This window comes from Ovis aries, chromosome 2, assembly GCF_016772045.2.
Source record: "Ovis aries strain OAR_USU_Benz2616 breed Rambouillet chromosome 2, ARS-UI_Ramb_v3.0, whole genome shotgun sequence".
Taxonomy (NCBI): domain Eukaryota; kingdom Metazoa; phylum Chordata; class Mammalia; order Artiodactyla; family Bovidae; genus Ovis; species Ovis aries.
The window spans coordinates 232828653-232839757 of NC_056055.1; the positions used below are offsets into that span (position 1 = coordinate 232828653).

At 44.2% G+C, this 11105-nt stretch overlaps 1 protein-coding gene across 2 annotated transcripts in view; it reads left to right on the plus strand.

Moving 5' to 3' along the window:
• SPATA3 (spermatogenesis associated 3) overlaps window positions 1–8752 on the plus strand; it is a 45610-nt gene extending 36858 nt beyond the window's left edge. The window contains exons 3-4 of one of the 2 annotated variants that reach the window (XR_009599662.1): window positions 841–8133; window positions 8566–8752. The gene's annotated coding sequence lies outside the window, so the exon portion shown is untranslated. Of the gene's footprint in view, window positions 1–840 lie in introns of both variants that reach the window. The other variant, XM_042244393.2, reaches the window with a different exon arrangement.
• Window positions 8753–11105: the final 2353 nt, after the last annotated feature.

Sequence of the window (11105 nt, forward strand, 5' to 3'; positions counted from 1 at the left end):
GTGATCCTACACTCTAGAGCCCACGAGCCACAAGTACACAGCCTGCAAGCTGCACTGATCGAAGCCTGTGTGCCTAGACCCTGTGCTCTGCAACGAGAGAAGCCACTGCAGTGAGAAGCTTGTGCTCCGCAATGAATAGCCCCTGCTTGCCATAACTAGAGAAAGCCCACCAAAGCAATGAAGACCCAGCACAACCATAAAGAAACAAATAAAATTGTTTTTTTTAAATAGAACTTTGAAAGAAAACAAAAAACAGAACAACAGCCAAAAAAAAAAAAAAAGAAGAAAAATTGAGGGGAAAGAGGGACACACAGTCCATAGCTATAACAAAAATCTTTCTACATGCTGATTTAGTCATACCTCACACATTCTGGTGTTTTATTTTTACTTTTACTCAATTAAAAATATTTCCTAACTTCACTTGTTTTCATTTGCCCCATGGGTTACTTGGAAAGTGTCCCATATATTTGAAGAATTCCTAGATATCTTATTGATGACTAATTAAATACCTCAGATAATGTACCCTGTGTGTTTTCAATCCTTTGAAATTGATTGAAGCTAGGGGATGAGTCTATCATAGTGAATGTGCTATATGTTTTTTTTAATACAATCTGACAATCTCTATTTTTCACATAAAAGTATTTGGTTCATTGATGGAAATAATTATTAATATGGTTAGATTTCAGTTTACCATATTGGTTTAGTTTTCTGTTTATCCCATCTGTTCTTTTTTTCTATTCATCTCTTCCCTGAGTATATTTAGTCGCCATTTATTTCATCTATTTTTTTAGCCAAACTTCTTGGTGTTGTTTCTAGTGGGTTTTTGTTTTTTTTTTCTAGAAACCGGAACATTCGTCTTTAACTTACCCACGTTATTGATCTCAAGCCTGCCTACCACCACCTGCACGCTACCTCTTACTTGTGAACTGTCTGTCCCTCAGCCACAGCATTTTTCCAGTCACAGAAGCTATTCATTCATGCATTAATCTATCAGGTACACTTAATGAGCACCAGGATATCGGAGGAAGGAGGTGCTAGTTCTCAAATGAAGTATAAATGGAAAAGGATATGTTTCCTTCTGGGCTTCCCCAGTGGCACAGCTGTAAAGAATCCACCTGTAATTACAAGAAAGAGGAGATGCGGGTTCAGTCCCTGGGTCAGGAAGATCCCCTGGAGGAGGACATGGCAACCCACTCTAGTGTTTGTGCCTGGAGAATCCCATCAACAGAGGAGACAGGCAGGCTACGGTGTGCAAAATCGCAAAATCACAGAGTTGGACACGACTGAAGCAACTAAGCACACATGGTTCCTTCCACCACCAGAAGTGACAAGGCAGTGCAATCATTATCTCTAAGACCAATATGGAATGATGCTGTCACTGTAGAAAGTAAGGCCATTACAAGGATGAAGGCAGACTCTTCAATCATGTCCCAGGCAGTTCCAGTCAGCTCGACTTGAATGCAAACAAGTCAAGCTTCCTATACAAAATGATTACCTGGGAACAGGCAGAAGTCATTGAACTAGGAAAGCCAGAACGATTATGGGTGACTTGGAGCCAATTTTCCACACCGGTGCATCTGAGGACACTTTAAGAGCATCTTTAAAATGGTGATTAAGAGCATTTTCAAATCATAAGACCAGTGCACAAGATCTGTATGTGTCAGGCTGTGCACAGAGGTGCTTTTTATAATGGCATAAAAGTCCCCAATTCTTTGGCAATGCCAAAGAATGCTCAAATTACCACACAATTGCACTCATCTCACACACTAGTAAAGTAATGCTCAAAATTCTCCAAGCAGACTTCAGTAATATGTGAATTGTGAACTTCCAGATGTTCAAGCTGGTTTTAGATAAGGCAGAGGAACCAGAGATCAAATTGCCAAGATCCGCTGGGTCATCAAAAAAACAAGAGAGTTCCAGAAAAACATCTATTTCTGCTTTATTGACTATGCCAAAGCCTTTGACTGTGTGGATCACAATAAACTGTGGAAAATCCTGAAAGAGATGGGAATACCAGACCACCTGACCTGCCTCTTGAGAAACCTGTATGCAGTTCAGGAAGCAACAGTTAGAACTGGACATGGAACAACAGACTGGTTCCAAATAGGAAAAGGAGTACATTAAGGCTGTATATTGTCACCCTGCTTATTTAACTTATATGCAGAGTACATCATGAGAAACACTGGACTAGAAGAAGCACAAGTTGGAATCAAGATTGCCAGGAGAAATATCAATAACCTCAGATATGCAAATGAAACCACCCTTATGGCAGAAAGTGAAAAACTAAAGAGCCTTTTGATGAAAGTGAAAGAAAAAAAGTTGGCTTAAAGCTCAACATTCAGAAAACTAAGATCATGGCATCCAGTCCCATCACTTCATGGCAAATAGATGGGGAAACAGTGGAAACAGTGGTTGACTTTTTTTTTTGGCTCAAAAATCACTGCAGATGGTGATCGCAGCCATGAAATTAAAAGACGCTTACTCCTTGGAAGGAAAGGTATGACCAACATAGACAGCTTATTAAAAAGCAGAGACATTACTTTGTCAGCAAAGGTCTGTCTGGTCAAGACTATGGTTTTTCCAGTAGTCATGTATGGATGTGAGAGTTGAATTATAAAGAAAGCTGAGCAGCAAAGAATTGATGCTTTTGAACTGTGGTGTTGGAGAAGACTCTTGAGAGTCCCTTGGATAGCAAGGAGATCCAACCAGTCCATCCTAAAGGAGATCAGTCCTCAGTGTTCATTGGAAGGACTGATGTTGAAGCTGAAACTCCAATACTTTGGCCACCTGATGCAAAGAGCTGCCTCATTGGAAAAGACCCTGATGCTGGGAAAGACTGAAGGCAGGAGGAGAAGAGGGTGACAGAGGATGAGAGGGCTGGATGGCATCACTGACCCAATGTATAAGAGTTTGGGTAAACTCTAGGAGTTGGTGATGGACAGGGAGGCCTGGCGTGCTGTGGTTCATGAGGTCGCAAAGAGTCGGACATGACTGAGCAACTAAACTGAAAAATCCCCAACATTAGGGCACTGATTGAAATAAAGTATGGTTAATCATGGTTTTTCCCAGTGGCTCAGATGGTAAAGAACTGGCCTGTAATGCAGGAGACGCCAGTTGGATCCCTGGGTCAAGAAGATCCCCTGGAGGAGGGTACGGCAGCCCATTCCAGTGTTCTTTCCTGGAGAATCCCATGGACTGAGGGGCCTGGAGGGCTATAGTCCATGAGGCTGCAAGAAGAGCTGAACACAACTGAAGCGACTGAGCATGCACGTACGCATGGTTAATCATATGTATGGGGCTTCCGAGGTAGCTCAGTGGTAAAGAATCCACCTGCCAATGCAGGAGACGTGAGTTCAGTCCCCAGGTCAGGAATATCCCCTGGAGAAGGAAATGACAACCCACTCCAGTATTCTTGCCTGGGAATTCTCATGGATAGAAGAGCTTGGCAGACTACAGTGCATGGGGTCACGAAAGAGTCAGACACGATTTAGCGACTAAACAACAACAAACTACGTATATGTGACACTGTTTAACCTTTTGAAATGACAGTGTCAGTCTGTAGATGTTGACATGGAAAGATATCCACAATATATGGTCCAGGGAGAAAAGCAGGCACTCGAACACTGAGTGGTGCCGTCTGCCTGAATGGTTAATGGCAGAGCAGACCTATGGTAGGAGTCAGGGAGTACGGATTGTGTCTGGTTTTGAATACTGTCATATTCCAGGACATGACACAGGGATTCACATATTCTAGGCCCTCAATAAGTATGTGTCAAATATAATCAAGACTTTGTTAAAAACCTTGAAGGTTAACCCCCTACCTGTTAATAATAGAACAGTGGGTGATTTTTTTTTCTTTTTTATTGTCTTTATTGTCTGTTCTTTTTCTGCAAGAAATATGCTGAGAAGAGGATTGACCGCTGCCTTCAGATTTACACTGTAATGAATACATACGTTCCTCTGTAAGCACACACTGGGTTTTCTGGTCCCTGTTGTCTGTGTTGCTGCCTGAGAGAGCCGGAGGCCAGAGGAGGCTGTAATGAAGCTTTACTGACTGCACTTTGTTCTTCTCAAGTTTGTGTTGCAGACAAGCTAGTGACTTTCTGATGTTAATCTACCAGATCCACGACCAGAGCAGGGGAAAAATGCTTAAAAACTCAAAATTCTTAGAATTCTTCCTGAGGATTATAAAGCTGCATGAGGACTTGAGTTTCTGAATCCCATTCCACTATCCAGGCAATAAAGATAAGTTCATAACTGTTATGTCAAGCGTCAAGCAAACATCACATGGAAGAAGAGGAGTTCTGAAAGACTGCAAGTGGGTAAAAATTCTTCCTACTGCAGGAAGCACAGAAATGGTAACACAATGTTTATTCTCAAAGGCTGAAATAGAAACTTTCATCTCAATAAAACCCCTGAGCTTCCCAGATCAGAGAATGGCACAGAGTTCAGTATAAGCCCAAGTGAAAACATTTGAGATGTTTTATGTGTATCTTTCTTTTTATCCTGCTCTGACTAAAAAATAGAGGAAAAAACATTTAAGTTTGCTTGCAAGATACATTAATAAAATATTTTTTAAGACGTCACAGATGCTATTAGGAAGAAGAGAGAATTAACTTAGGAGAAATAATGTGAAGCTAGACATAAGGTTGATACACAAAAAGCTTGCAATGAAAGTTCTACACACTTGCTAGTTCCGAGCCACAGTTTGAGCTTCCTAGCAGCCCATACAAAGAAAGAAACAAGACCAGCTATTTTACTCAGGATGTCTGTGAGTTTAAAAACAATCACATGCTTAATTCCAAGACCAGAAAGGCTTTTCTTCCATGTGTTTTCATAGGGAACAAGGGGTCCCATCGAACACACAGATCTGTCAGTGGAACACACGTTTCCATGCACTCACTGAGCCCATCTTTTCGAATCCTTGATCCATTCCTCTGGGCAATAGAAGTGCCAGCCAGGATCTGGTCTGAGCAAGAAATGTAACGATAAGATTCGTATTCAGTGGTCAGCTCATCTTACACCAGACCCCCTGTGAACAGTGATCATGAAGTCACTGATGTCCATATGCCCAAACACATACGTCCTAGATCTCATCAACTAGGGGATTAAGGGGCTGCTGAAAATGCACAGAATGAGATGTATAGGTACAGGAGTGGGGAGTCCACAGTGAGTGCTGGCCCTCAGGTTCTTCCCACGGACACAGCTGACCTTCTATTTGATATTCTGTAAAGTGGAGCTTGCTCTGAGTCTTGACTGAGGACTGGAGATGATGCCTGTGAATACCGTCCTTTCATCCCCTCTGATCTCGAGGTGCCTGGCAGGGAAAGTGTGCCTGGTTGGTGAGATCTGTACATTCATGATGTCCTGGGGAGGTATGGTCTCATTCTACTTTTAGAGCTCCCATTAGAGCTACTGTTAGAGCTTCTGGGCCACTCGTGACCAGCATCACCCTACCATAAAGCTGGATCTGGAGAGACTCAGGCTCAAGCTTCAAGTTGATACAACCAGGTGGACTTTTTTCTCAGTCTTTTATTTTTTCAATAGGGTAATACATGTAAATGAGACTTGGAAAATATAAAACAAAGTTACATATAGTTCCACTATATATTACAATTATTTTTGAGTAGATAAATTTTAAGATTTTTTAATTGAAATTTCAATATCAAACTCTCAAAAGTTAATAGAATGAATATACAGAGAAGTAGAAGGATATAGTAGACCTAAAAAACATCATGAACCAATTCAACATGATTAAGATTTCTACAATTTTCACACAATAGTAGGATACAAACGCTACTCAAGTTCCCATAGACTATAAACTAGGAAACACTGGAACATATCCAGGGTGCAAGAATTTCATGGTCTAAAGGTATCGAAATCCTACAGAGTCTGACTAGGTTGATTTTTAAAGGAAGACCAAGTTGAGTGGCTTTGAAGTCCTTATGGCACAGTTCAGCTGTTGTTCACTCCCTGCCCCACCGAGCCTCGGCTGCGGACAGAGCCTCCTGGAGCCGCCTGGAAGCCATGGCCCCAGCGGCGGATGCAGATGCCCTCTTTGAGGGTGCAGATCAAGGCTGCTTTTTGCCAACGCTGTGCTGAAGATGCAGACGTGCAAGCCCTGCTCAGGGAGCTTGTCGGCTGCTCTTGGATGCTAACTAGGCAGGGTGGGCTGGTGTGCACCCTTCACCCAGATGTCCTTTCAGTTGTTGCTCGTGGGTCTTCTACCATGAGCCCCTCAGTGGATGTGTGGAGGTGGGATGGGGTGGAATGGCTGAAATGTGGCTTGAGTGTAGGTTTCTGCTGATGGAGGGGGTGCCCCTGTGCCCCTCCCCCATCCACCCAGCCAGTGCAGGTGTGCCCTGGGTGCCTGCCCACCACTCCCCTTGACACTGCTGTACCATCGTGGGCCCCTCTGGGGCACTACAGGGGCCTAAGTCAGGGTTTCTGGTTCAGCGTCCTCTCCCAGGCTTCTTAACGAACCTTCATTAGACCCTAGAGTTCAGGTAAGGCTCAGATACTTAACCCCCAGAAGAACACCAGCTGTCCCAGAGATCTGCACTCCCAGGGCCCTGATGGGAACCAGTGCTGGCCAGGAAGACCACACAGGGGAGCAGAACATGCCACCCGAAAGTGTGCCACTTTGGTGTGTGGATTATTTTGAACTGAAGGCGATTAAGACCCTGAAAACTTAGGAAAACTTTTTACCTCTTCCTTAACTGCCTGAAAAGTGAACATGTTAGTCACTCAGTTGTGTCTAACTTTTTGTGATCCCATGGACTGTAGCCCACCAGGCTCCTCTGTCCAGGTGATTCTCCAGGCAAGAATACTGGAGTGGGTTGCCATTGTCCTTCTGACCCAGGATCTTCCTGACCCAGGGATCAAATCTGCTTGGCAGGCAGATTCTTTACTGTCTGAGCCATCAGGGAAGCCTTAGAGATTTTTAAAAGGAAGCCTGTACCAAAAAGACAGCTCTTACCAGAGATAACTTTTTTCTAATCTGAGAGACTTACCTGCCTGGGTAATATCTGATGCCAACCATCTACTCTTCCCATCTTCCTGTGAATGGCCCTTGTCCCCCGATGGCACCCCAGACCCCTAACCCTTTCCTCAGCTCAGGATGGCAGCAAAGCCTCAATTGGCCAACTGCCTTTGCATCGTCTGTCTTTGTGGGGCTCCAGTATGCACATAATTTGTTTTTCTCCTATTAATTTGTCATCTGTCCATTTAATTATTATACCAGCTAAAGAATCTAGAATGGAGGAAAAGAATCCTTTTCTTCGCCAACAATTAGGAGATGAACTTCTGGCACAAGGGAGGGAGGGGAAGGAGGAAGGAAGAAAAGACTGGGATGAAAAAGAGGGAGAAGAGAGGAGAAAGAGGTGCCAGCAACTCAATCAACATTACTCCTTGATTTCTAGATCAGCACTTTTCTATCACTCCTCCTCCCAAGCTCCACTTGAGCAAATATGTGTGCTAAGTCACTTCAGTCGTGTCTGACTCTTTGTGACCCCACCAGGCTCCTCTGTCCACGGGATTCTCCAGGCAAGAATACTGGAGTGGGTTGTCATGCCCTCCTCCAGGGGATCTTCCCAACCCAGGGATTGAACCCAGGTCTCCTGCATCTCCTGCATTGCAAGTGAATTCATTACCACTGAGCCACTGGGAAGCTGAGCAAATATAAAGAAGCAAATTGTTTCCGAAATTCTAGTTTCACTTTACGTCTCCATTGCTAAACCAGAGACATAAGAACAAGCCTGTTTGTTTCATGATTTTTAGGGCATGAACAAAGGCAAGGAAGAAATATTCTTGGCAGCCTACCTCTTTTTCTAAGGTCTTCGTAATTTCCTGTTAATTTAAGACCTGAACCTTTGCCAGGTAAACAACACAGGTAAAGATAAACTTCACTGGCCCTGGACTCTGACCTTTGTTGAATGCCCCACCCCCTCTCCAATCTAGCCTCCATCTCACAGCTGGAAAGTTTGGAATTGTTACCTGGAAATTTTGAGCAGAGAGTAAATAGCTGAAGAGGCAGAGCATATTGATTTTAGACCAGTGAAAGTATAAAACCACCAGCACATCTGAGAGTTCCTCTCCAGTCAGCTGATAAGTTTTCCTCTCTTTCTCAAAAAGGTAACCAAATAGATTCAATTGCCTTTCCATGTTCCTGGTAGGGCTCCCACCCACTCTGCCATCTCCCAGCTAATACCCACCCAGGCTGTGCTTTGCCAGCATTGTACAGAACAATTTACTTAGACAAGAGTAATTTAAATAAGTATTTAATCCCTTTTTCTCCCTATTTTGAGCACATCTATATTTCTCTTTTTGTTGGAAGGCTTCCTCTAACAGTGATTTCAAAGAGGGGCTGTATATGATAAAGGGGTTATATCCTTTATATAGCTGATAATCTAGCTAGAGATCAAAATTTAGGTTCCAAGTTCTTTCTCTTTGATACTTTAAAAATATTATTCAACTATTTTCTTAAATCCAGTGTTACTGTTTAGAAATCTGAAGTCAATTGATTTTTGTTCCTTCCTCACCCCTCCGCTACCCTGTTGCCTGAAGCATAGAGGTAATGGCTGGAGCTTTTGCTGCCAGTTTGAATCATGAGGACAAGATGGAGGAATAGTGATCCAGAATGAAACCTGTGTCTTCGAAGACCCAGTAAAACAGAGCTACAACATCAGCCATGAACTATCCATCTTTAAACTTCTACAACAGAGAAAAATAAATGTTCATTGTGTTTATGCCACTGTTATGTGTAGTCTGTGTCATTAGCAGCTAAAATGTCTCTGATTTCATGTATTGATTAAATCTACATTAGCTTATACTTTCCAGAAATCTGATTAATTTTTTCAGTGAGTTCCTGTTCACCAGATATCAGCTATCTTGGCTGGCATGAAAAGGACTGAAATTTAGGTTTTATCTTGAGCTCCCTCCTAGTGAGCTCAAGGAATATGAGTGGGCATAGGAATGGCCTCTGGCATGACAGTGTGAATTTGGCAGCTCCCCATGTGCCACCACTGCTCACCCCCATCAGGGGTTGTGGGCACACTCTCCTGGCATGACTCTTTCCATGAGCCAGGCCTTGTGGTTGGAATGCCCTGTTCCCGCCAGGGGAAAGAAGGGGCTGCTAGGCTGCAGGTCTGCTTGTCTGTACTTCTGCCCTCAGCCTGATGTTACCATCTGGGGCTGTTTTCAGTGCCATGGGAGGCGGGCTGGGGAGAGGCTGGAGTTGGGCAATGATCCGTGGCGGCCTCTGTGGGGAGAAAAGAACAAACCACAGGGCGATCAGGGCAATCGATCCCTCAGCCTATCCCTTTCCAGGGCACCCAGCTCTCATCTGGAAAGGGTTTCCATGTCTCTCCTACACATGTGGCCTCCCCGCTGCGGCCTCCAGGAAGGTAGGGTGGGGGAGAGCACATCTCACGGTTTTTAGGTTTGTCTCTTGGTCTTCTTCAACCTCCCTCTTGCTTCCATAGCATCTTCAGGTTGGTATTCACGGGAGTGTGCCAGCATCTCAGGCACATTACCATCTTGTCAGCCCTGCATTTTTTCATTGTACCCATCACCATCTGAAGCTGATATTTATACATGTACTTGTTTATGGTCTTTCTCTCGAAAACTCCATTAGATCTGCAGCTCCACAAAGGTAGTAATTTCACCTGTTCATAGCTGTCTTCCCAGCAAGGGGCACAGTGCATGGTAGAGATGCTTGATAAATCCAAATTGTTGACTGAATCACTGAGCTGGTGCTGGAGCACAACCTGATTCCAGCGCAGGGATTCCTGCTCCATATCTTGTGCTTTTCCCACCTAAGTCCCTGGATCTCCTGGGCAAAAATGGTGTAGAGAGGCAAGAGGTCATATTAACTAAGACCCCAACAATGATACTGGGTCCTTCCGGAAACACTGCTGAAATCACTGCTGGATGATCAGGCTTAGGGCAGGGCTCCTCTGTCCATGGAATCCCCACTGCTTGAGCTCAAGAAAGCTTTGTTTTAATTGAATAGACACACAAACTCCAGGAAGAGGTGTTTCAACATAACTACAGGGGGGCAGAAAACAGGGTAACTACAAGAGCAGTTTGGGGATTATATGGTCGGGGAGAGAATGGAGTACTAACGTGTTCTTGACCCAGAAGGGCCTTTGGTCTATACCGTGTCATAGAGAGCAGGTAAAGAGCCTTGACCAGCGCTGCCCAATCCCCTAGCCACTCATTTCATGTGGCTATTTACACTTAGTTAAAATGAAACAGAATAGAAAATTCAGTTTCTCAATAGCACTAGCCAGTGCTACTGATTTCAAGTGCTCCATAATAGCCACATATGGCTAGTAGCTATCGCATCGGACAGTTGTTGTTTAGTTGCTTAGCACTGTCCGACACTTCTGCGACCCCATGGACTGGAGCCCACCAGGCTCCTCTCTCCACCAGATTTACCAGGCAAGAATACTGGAGTGGGTTGCCATTTCCTCCTCCAGGGGATCTTCCCAACCCAGGGATCGAACCTGCATCTCCGGCATTGCGGGCAGATTCTTTACCGCTGAGCCACTTGGGAAGCCAGCACTAGACAGTACAGATAATATATAAAACACTTTCATCATCACAGAATGTTCTATTGGACAAAGCTGACTTAGACCCTTAGAATGAAAGGAAATGCATTCCTACTGCTGACCTGGCCTACTGACATTCTCTTGTCTTCCAGCCCATCCCCACGTCCTCAACACACACATAGATCAAAACAGCATCCCATCCCCATAGACTTCTGTTCCACAGGGAGCAACACTATCTGCCTTTACTTCCAGGGCCCTGCAGGTCATAGGATTTATTGAAACGATGAGTCCTCGATAAGTTTTTGTTCAAGGCTGAAGGCCCCCAAAGTGAGTCAAGGACCAAAGTAACGGAAAAGACTCCTGCTTCCCTTGTTTTCTCACCTCTGGTGCCCCACACACACATACCCTCCCCAAATTCCAAAGGGGCAGTAAGGGACAGTCCCAGCTCCAAAACTTCCTGTCCCCACACCACGAGAACTCCTCAGAAATATCTGCTCCAGGTCTCAGACCAGTCTTGCTTATGAAGATACATTTGTTCACATGATAATTTTC